The sequence below is a fragment of the Cydia pomonella genome, chromosome 5 (genome assembly GCF_033807575.1).
Source record: "Cydia pomonella isolate Wapato2018A chromosome 5, ilCydPomo1, whole genome shotgun sequence".
In the NCBI taxonomy this organism is placed as follows: Eukaryota; Metazoa; Arthropoda; class Insecta; order Lepidoptera; family Tortricidae; genus Cydia; species Cydia pomonella.
The window spans coordinates 19,652,763-19,662,240 of NC_084707.1; positions in this window are offsets into that span (position 1 = coordinate 19,652,763).

Below are 9,478 nucleotides of genomic sequence, written 5' to 3' on the forward strand. Positions count from 1 at the left end.
TCAGCTTTTCAGGCGGGCCATATGCTTGTTCGCCATCGACGTTATATTAAATAAAACCGAACATAATATTAAAAAATATATAAAAAATAAGCCTTTTATTTCTTGCATAGTAAAATGTCGGATCTATCTTGAGCTTTATGTATCCAGTTTCTCCCTGCGACTTATTATTTTGTCTGACCATCGCGTGCGTGGTTTGCCGCTGTTATGTTTTCCTGATGGACCTGGCCATATCGTCACTTGTTTTGCCCATCTATTGGACTTCATCCTGGCGACATGTCCTGCCCATCTCCATTTTTTTGTTTTTTGCTTATTTGAGCGCGTCTATCACATTGGTTTTGGATCTAATAATGCTGTGATTGATTTTCTGAAATTTTCTAACATTTGTCATACTTCTTTCCATACTTCTTTGGCATGTAATTATTTTGTTTTTAATATTTTTAGTAGACTTCCAGGTTTGCGCGGCGTACGTGAGCGATGGAAGTAAACATGAGTCCATGATTTTCTTTTTGAATTTAATAGGTATTGTGCTCTTCAGAATTTCTTTTTGGCTCCAGAATTTGTTCCACGTGATCTTGATTGTCCAGTCAACTTCATGTTCAGCGTTTTTCATGTCAAATGAGATTTGTTTACCCAGGTGTATGTAATTTTTAACGTATTCTCTATAATATAATATAAGTAATCGTAATTAGCAACGTTACAAGTGTTACAACAACCTAATAACTAAGACTAAATGTAATACTAGGTAATATTATAAATGTGAAAGTTTGTATGTGTTTGGCTATTCATATATTTAATCATCTGCCTAACGAAAGAAATCCTCTAAGGATTTAAAAGATGCTTAGGAGGCATTTAAAAGATGCTTAAAAACTTTTTATAAATTAATAGTATTTTATACAATCGTGATATAACAGCGATCTTTTCAGTCGAGTACCGTGTTCAGGCAACGAAGCTTGGAAAGCTTGATTGTATCACTATTGTATACAATACTTTTTCTACGAAGCATCTAAAATAATACTTTTTGTACTATAAAACCTAAATAATGATTAAAAAATGTTAAGTACCTCAGTAGACAAAAATCTAGTACAAAAGACATGAACGCGCGACTATTTAATCTCGCGCCCGTTTAGTCTTTTGTACTCGTATGAGAGTGCGGCGGCACGTGATTGGTCATTTTTTGTGAGTTGCGGGCCCATATATGAAGAGTACGCAATTATAGTTTAGTACCTACCTATATGAAATCTTAATTCAACCATACAGTCGACGAGTAGAAAAATAATTTTACAGCTATGTAAACCTAAATGTATATTAAATTATGTTTAAGATAACATAAATTATACTTATGCCCGAAATCCTAGTTCAGTGGTTCCTAACCTTCTCAATCCTGTCACCCCTAAGACTCTAGGGATCCTGATTTTACCCCTCCTCCCAATAATAATCAATAGTCTTTCTTATAGGTCTAATCTTTGTTATCTTTAATTATGCGTATTAACCCTGTGAAATACCAGTTTCACCCCCAGGTTAGGAACGGCTGACCTAGTTACTTATACTTATTTTACCTACACAGTACTTTTTAGCGATAAGACCGCCTGTTGTTACCTGGTTCTATTTTCCTTTAAAATTCGTTTGTAGTTTTACATGTATATAAAATGTATAATTGTTGGTGCAATAAAGAATATATACTTACTTACAGTTTAGGTTTACCCAATAGGTAAATTTCTGATTTCAGTACCCCTAGTGTAAATAGATTCGATTTCGAAACGTGACGTACGCGTTTGCGTTTAGTCTCATTTTGTATTGGATTTAGAAAGAGCGCGCCAAGCGGAACGTTTTGGAAACTCAAAATCCTATACAAAATGAGACTTAACGCAAACGCGTTCGTCACGTTATGATGTCGATCAAATTTACACTAGGGGTACTGATTTGCGCATCACGCCAAAACAGTTGAACGAATTCCTAGTTTGATTTGGTTTATAACCTGAAATTATTATTTTTAATGGGCATTCACTCGTACCTATTCGAACTAAAATAATCTTAAAGCTAGTAGACCTTCCTTTTCAATTTTGACAACTAGTTTTTAATTATCCACCGTATCCACCCATATAATTAGAATTACGTACACGTACTTACCTACTAATCTAACTTGTTACAGTTTTATTACGATTAATCTGATTTTAATACCCTATACTGAACCGGAATCATATTTCCTTCCTTTCAACATATAGTGGTGCAACACATCTTAACTGCAAATTGTATTGCTATTCTCCTTTACCTGCAACTTTTGACCGCCATTCTAACATTTGCATACATATACATAACTATTTAATGCAATATGTTACGAAATAATTAATTGCGAGATTGATACGCTTGCAAGGTGTCTAGCCAAGACGCAGAATTGATCAAAGCAGGCAGGGCAATTCTACTCAACCACACATAATGCAGCATCCATTACAAAACCAGTCTGAATTTGGTACCTATTTATAGCGCGAGATTATGGTAAGCAATTAAATGAGTTTTCTCCAATATGCGCGGAAACGTTCACCTTATTGTAACAAAAATAGCACGGGAAGTTGTTCATTAATTCATTATGGTAAAATTTAAAAAAAATCAAGCCATTATTGTACTATTTTAGCGGACGAAAAGTTCATTAATGTAATGTTTTTTTTACTTTTTAAAAATATGTATCCACTATGAAAAATGTAAACAGCCAATCGTGTAGACGCTTCGCTTCGTGTCGCCCGACAATATCGAAACTAATCCACGAATTGTCCTTTCCCGGCCTCTGCAATAATGTACTATTTTCAATGGCAATTAAGGCTTTTATGCGAGAAGGGCATTGTTTTTCCTCTTGAACCTATCCAGAGTTTACCATTGAAACGGTTAAGTTCTAATACTTATTGTCAAATTAAATAATAGTTCTGAACTTACTTACCTTTACAAAAACAGAATTATAAGTAACTCTCAAAAGTAGGTACGATCATTATAAAAAAGACTAAGTTTATACATAGGGGAAAAATCATAGATATAAGAAGTAAGGAGATTTATAACGAAGCATAATTTCAACGAGTCTCGCTGTCTCCAACTGTCCCCCACCACATCATTAAAGGCGTGGCCAGACAACCAACTCACGCGCTGTGATTGGCCAAACCGCGCGGTGTAGGAGCCTAGAGCGGCGGCACTAGAGTGAGGACAATTCGATAGAGCTATCGATATTTTACATGTTCTGAAAAAGCGCTGGTGGCCTAGCGGTAAGAGCGTGCGACTTGCAATCCGGAGGTCGCGGGTTCGAACCCCGGCTCGTACCAATTGTGTACGACTTATGTACGAAATATCATTTGATATTTGCCAGTCGCTTTTCGGTGAAGGAAAACATCGTGAGGAAACCGGACTAATGCCAACAAAGCCTAGTTTACCCTCTGGGTTGGAAGGTCATCGGCAGTCGCTTTCGTAAAAACTAGTGCCTACGCCAAATCTTGGGATTAGTTGTCAAGCGGACTCCAGGCTTCCATGAGCCGTGGCAAAATGCCGGGACAACGCGAGGAAGAAGAAGATGTACCATGATGCGAAAGCTTGTTTATGCTTAACTAATCAAATTGGTTTACATTTTAGTCATTAGTTGATGTAATGTTTGTTTAAATTGTTTACTTTGGGATTGTCGTTAGACGCGAGCGCTTCATTAAAAAAAAAGTTTCAGTTTATTATAGCATATTTCGTCACCAATTGAAAGCAATTCCAGCATGTTATATAGTAAGTATAATGCACCATTAAATAAGCTTTTATATCATATGTACGAATAATAAGGAAACAGTAATCATAATTATCAGTAAAAATCTTTCTGATAGAACTTTTGGATCGACTAAGTATACAATATAATATTATTTTAAACATATTTATATTCTATCTGTAACTGTAACTGTAACTGGAAACATTTTTCTTGAAAATGATCCGAACAAATAACACTTTTCTCGCTCGTAAACCAGTTAGGGCCCTCTTCCTGTAGCATCTATCCATTTTTCGTTAATACTGGGATTTTCGGGAAACTGAAAAAAATTGCAATCATAAACATATTTCTTTTTTGAGTCACTGTAAACTGTACCTCTGTAAATTCCATTCACCACCGTTTCTTTTTCAATTGTTTAGGTACTCTAAATAATTGTAAATTATTATTTTCAATTGTAGTATTGTTTTTTTTTTTACTTGTAAACCGTATTATCCACCACAGGACAGGCTATGCCTAGTGTGGGGGCCAGCATAAATGTAATACTGTTATTATTTTATTTCTGAAATAAAACATTTGTACATTTGTACAATTGTACTTAATTAAATCAGTTTATTTTTTGGCTTACCTTTTCGATTTTTAATCCAAATTAATAAGTATTAAATTAAACATTAGGTGCATATAAAATAATTGTAAAATTTTACTTGAAAAATAATTACTTTCGTATGAAAGTAATTATTTTTAATGTGTGTATACAGTATATCCAAACATTTTTTTTCGATAACGCTCAAAGATCAATTATATGCACGAGCACCACTCTACTTCGCGGCGTCAATGAAGGGAGCGGTTGGCGGTCGTTAGGGAATGCAAACCGGTTTTAACCGAAACCGAAAAAACCGGTTAAAACCGGTTTTTTGACGGAAACCCAAAACCGGGTTTTTAGAATTTGAAAAAACCGGTTTCGGTTTTATTCGGTTTTTTTTTTATTTAACTAAGTTGCATGTTTTATTCATTATAAGGGTGTAAATCGGTCCTAAACCGGTTGAATCGACATCAAATCAAATAATGTGGTGTTGTGTTAGTTTGATCAATAAACCAAAAAAATAATTTTATATAATTGGTTTGTTCCTATTCCTAGTTACAAATAACATTAAGTCATTTGACAATTCCCATACAATACAATATAATAGTCAGATATTCTGTCTTTAATTTCGTGATAAAATCGTGTATATACGAGGGCTGCTATTTATATATCCGGAAACCGGGATTACAATCTTCTTAAATAGTATATTTGACCTCCATGGTAAAATTTGAACTTGTTTGGCTGGTATATTTTTTCTTTCTTATTAACGCTAGTGTTTTGTTTTTGACGGGTTTTAAATGTCATCTCGCTGCAAGAATGGAACTCACTCGTGAAAATATTCGTGCTATGATTTATTATGATTCTCGGCGTGGTTTAACGCAACAACAGTGCATAGATCAACTAACTTCAACTTTTGGTGATGAAGCTCCATCTAAAACTACTGTGTATCACTGGTTTAGTGAGTTCAATCGTGGACGTAGTATGCTTACGGACGAAGTTAAGGCAGGTCGCCCGAAATCGGTCGTTGTACCACAAAATATTGAGGCTGTGCGAAAACTTATAATGGACGACCGACATGTTACGTACCGCGAGATAGAGTCGACTCTGGGTATTTCTATGACTAGCATTAATAGAATATTACATGATCATTTAGCTGTAAAAAAAATTTGTTCGCTTTGGATACCGCACAACTTAACTAAAGAGCAAAAAGATGCTCGCGTTGAATGGTGCAATAAAATGTAAAAAAAATATAACCGTGGTGACTCAAAGGCCGTTTATAACATCTATACAGGTGACGAATCCTGGATCTGCATGCGATCCCGAAACGAAGCAACAATCAACGGTATGGGTGTTTCAAAATGAGCCGAACCCTACGAAAGTTACTCGTGCAAAAAGTACATTGAAACAAATGGTGGCCTGCTTCTTCGGTATTAATGGCCATGTAGCTACACTGCCACTAGAAAACCGTAAAACGGTTAATTCAGATTGGTACACGACCATTTGCTTACCGGAAGTATTTGAACAAATTCGTAAAACTAACCAGCGACGAAGAATCATTCTTCATCATGACAATGCCAGCTGTCATACGTCACGCGAAACAACTCTATTTTTGGAAGGTCAAAATGTGGAATTTACGGGTCATCCGCCGTACAGCCTTGACTTACCACCCAATGATTTTTATTTATTTCCCAATATAAAAAATAAATTACGCGGTCAACGATTTTCGACCGCTGAAGATGCTGTCGACGCATTCAAACAACACGTTATGGAGGTACCTCAGGCGGAGTGGTAGAAGTGCTTCAAAAATTGGTTCACACGAATGCAAAAGTGCATAGATCATCAAGGGGAATACTTTGAAAAACAATAAAACCATTTTCAGCCGTGTACGTTTGTTTTTTTGTTTCCGGATATATAAGTAGCAACCCTCGTACTATACTAGCATTCGTTTTTACACGTGAAGCAATCTTTTCTTTATTCCATGGCGATGAATTTAAGAATTGTTGATTCTAAAAACCGAAACCGGTTTTAACCGGTTTCGGTTTTTTTTGTGGTAAAACCGAAGAAAAAACCGGTTTTGAAAAACCTCCGGTTTTTGCATTCCCTAGCGGTCGTACCAAGAAACAATAATGTCCCTGTGAATATCGTTAGCGGTTTAATGCATTGCACCGTTGCTAAGGACACTACAAATAGTTTTCCATGCCAAAGCGTCAATGTAGAATGCATAGACAAATTGCCACGCGTTTGTATGACAACATGGTCTGACTCAGAAAAATCATATGTCACTGGATTTATTTGTTAAAATGTGTGGTTTTATTGACTAATACGTGAAAAAAAATGTACTATGTAACTCCATGATCCTTATAGTTTTTGGATGCACTGCTATTTCGACACAAAATAACGCTATAATTCGGCATTTCAATAAAATTGACGCGCACATTGTTCAATGACAGCTAATTTGCTACTGTCTTACGGCGGGCCGGTATGGCCACGATGTGGCCATGTCGCGGCGACACGCGCCACGCCTCCGTCAGCCATCTAGTACTTTCTATGATCTGAGGGAAAAATCATAGATATAAAAGCTATTTTGCTAATCACAAATTAGAGGTAAACAATTGTTATTTGTTTTGCGAGGGGGTAAAGTTGTTATTTAACCCCTCGTGTTAATATTGATATCCAAGCAAGTGAAAGATTCCAAAATTGAACCACGAGCGTAGCTAGTGGTTCGAAAATTGGAATTTTGAGCGTTGCGAAGGTTTAAAGGCACGACGGTTAAATAAACTTTGCTCCCAATTGAAACAAAAAAATTCACCACACCAACGCCAGGAAAATACTAACTATAAACCATTACAAATCAAATTCAAATGAACATTATTAAATATTTATCATTCAAAATCATCACTTAAAATTCAATTCTATCAGCCAACATGTGGATAAAATGCATCTTTCTTATCAGTTTTAGAAGTACTTACAAAGAGTGCTGGTGTGATGAAAAGTATATGAATGTTTCGAATATTATTAATTTTACCTTGAATACAGCGAAATCTGTATTACAGCTCTCATAAAACATAAACATGCGCGATATGCACATCTTACGATATGATGAGTGGTTGAGAAATGTGAACATCCTAACCGTTTAAACCACATTCGAGGCCAAGGATGTCACATTCACATGGATATTGTCGGCTACTATCAAGTCAGTACATTTCTCATAATGATCTGCAGCAGCATTGGAATTTTACAAATTGATCTAAATTTGTTACCATGCTGTCATCGTGCATCGTTTGCATCATCACCCATTGGATTATTTTTTTTACGAAACAGAAAACGTTATTTTAAACTTTAAAGGAAAAATAGTATAATTTACCGCGTTAGGCAAAATTCTAACACGCGACCTTTCGTATCACCGATCCAATCACTCGAACCAACAGAGCTACCGAAGATCGCCAGAAATGTGCGTATGTTTCCATTCGTATTTCTGCGGTTTCCATCCCTAACTTTATTTACGCGCCTTAATAGGGGCGCGGGAGGCACATACATAGCAACATCTACTGTAAGAGTGCTTTAAGGTGGAGGTAAGGAATGGAATCTCCATACACCAAAAAGTGTCATCAAAAAACCTTAAATAGGTGGCGCTACAATACCTAGAATACTTGAAAAAAAATCAAATCATAGACAGCGCACTTCACTCCGTCAATAACGCCTAGGTTAATTCTTAGCTACTCTAGCGCTGCTCTGGAGAGATTTGGAATTATGATTTATAGCTGATTAACGGTTCTGCCGGCCTAGCCAAGGTGACAATCGCTATCGCTACGACAACGAAACGCTTTGTGTCTCTCTATCACTCTTCCATATTAGTGCGACAGTTACAGTTGCGTTTCGATCGCTACGGAGCGAATTCAATTGCAAACATTTCTGTTTAGTGGAAAAAGTAATTTAGTATAGGATAACACATAGTTACCGGTATTAATATAATTTGAGTATACGGTTTTTGTTTTTTTTTTTAATAACGATAAGCAAGCGTTTGACCACGATCTCACCTGATGGTAAGTGGTGTGGACGGTGCTGTTAAGGTAAAATACTTACTCTTACAGTAGATGTTGCTATGCGATACCTACCCTAAAGGGGCCCACTGATTAACGGCCCTATTCGAAGAATGAGATACGATAACGATAAGTTCTGGTTTAGATAAGTGCTCATTTAGATATCGTTTGTATGTCGTATAATTGATAGAAGCAGCTCGATTCGGGCAACCAATGTCACTTTGACGTTAGAAATATCGCAGATAGATCTTATTGGGATCAAAGCGGAATCGAAATAAACGTCAATTTTGACATGTCGTTTAGCTATCGAGTCTTAATCATTCTTCGAATCGGACCGTAACAGTCCGCCGTACGGTGTTGGCCTGTCAGTTGTTCGGCACTGTCAACTTTTACTTCTAACCAACTTCTAACCGACAGTGCGACGGACTATTAATCAGTAGTCCCCTTAAGGAATGTAAACCAAGGAAGGAATGGAAAAAATTGCCGAAGCTGACAATCTTCGGTACCTAGAGTCAGATCAAACTAAATCTGTAGTTGCAGTACGGACTGCAAGGGTTATTTTAAACGCAGCTTATGACAGCTTGTGCAGCAGGTTTTCTGTTTTATCAAAATCGCTGCAGAGTTATTTTAGTGGGATTCAAGCTCAGTTGGTTAGAACGATCGAACTGGTGCTATAAAATAAAAGATTGAGTAATGTTCTTTCTCCGTGTACATCAGACGCAACGGGCGAGATTGAATCTTGCCCGTTGCGTCTGACGTCTGATGAACACGGAGAAAAAAACATTACTCGATTTTATAAAGTACCTAGTTTTTTTACTGGCTTAATTACTGACTTTTAATCAATAATACTAAAGTTTAGCTATTATTACTTGCAAAACCTAAAAAAATACAATACTTTAGTAAATACCAAATGAATAGATTGTAACATCCATTTATCAGTTTTTTAAGTATAGGTATTCCAAATGATACCTCTAGTTTAAATATCTTTACTTCAATTTGTTCAAAACTGTTATTAAATTGAGATCAATTCGTAAAATTCTAATGCCGCTCCTGAGACTTTATATGTTTTGTGTTTCATTATTGCGTTGCGTTATTGCTATAACGACATGTCTAGGCGCGTACGCAGCATTATTTACGTAA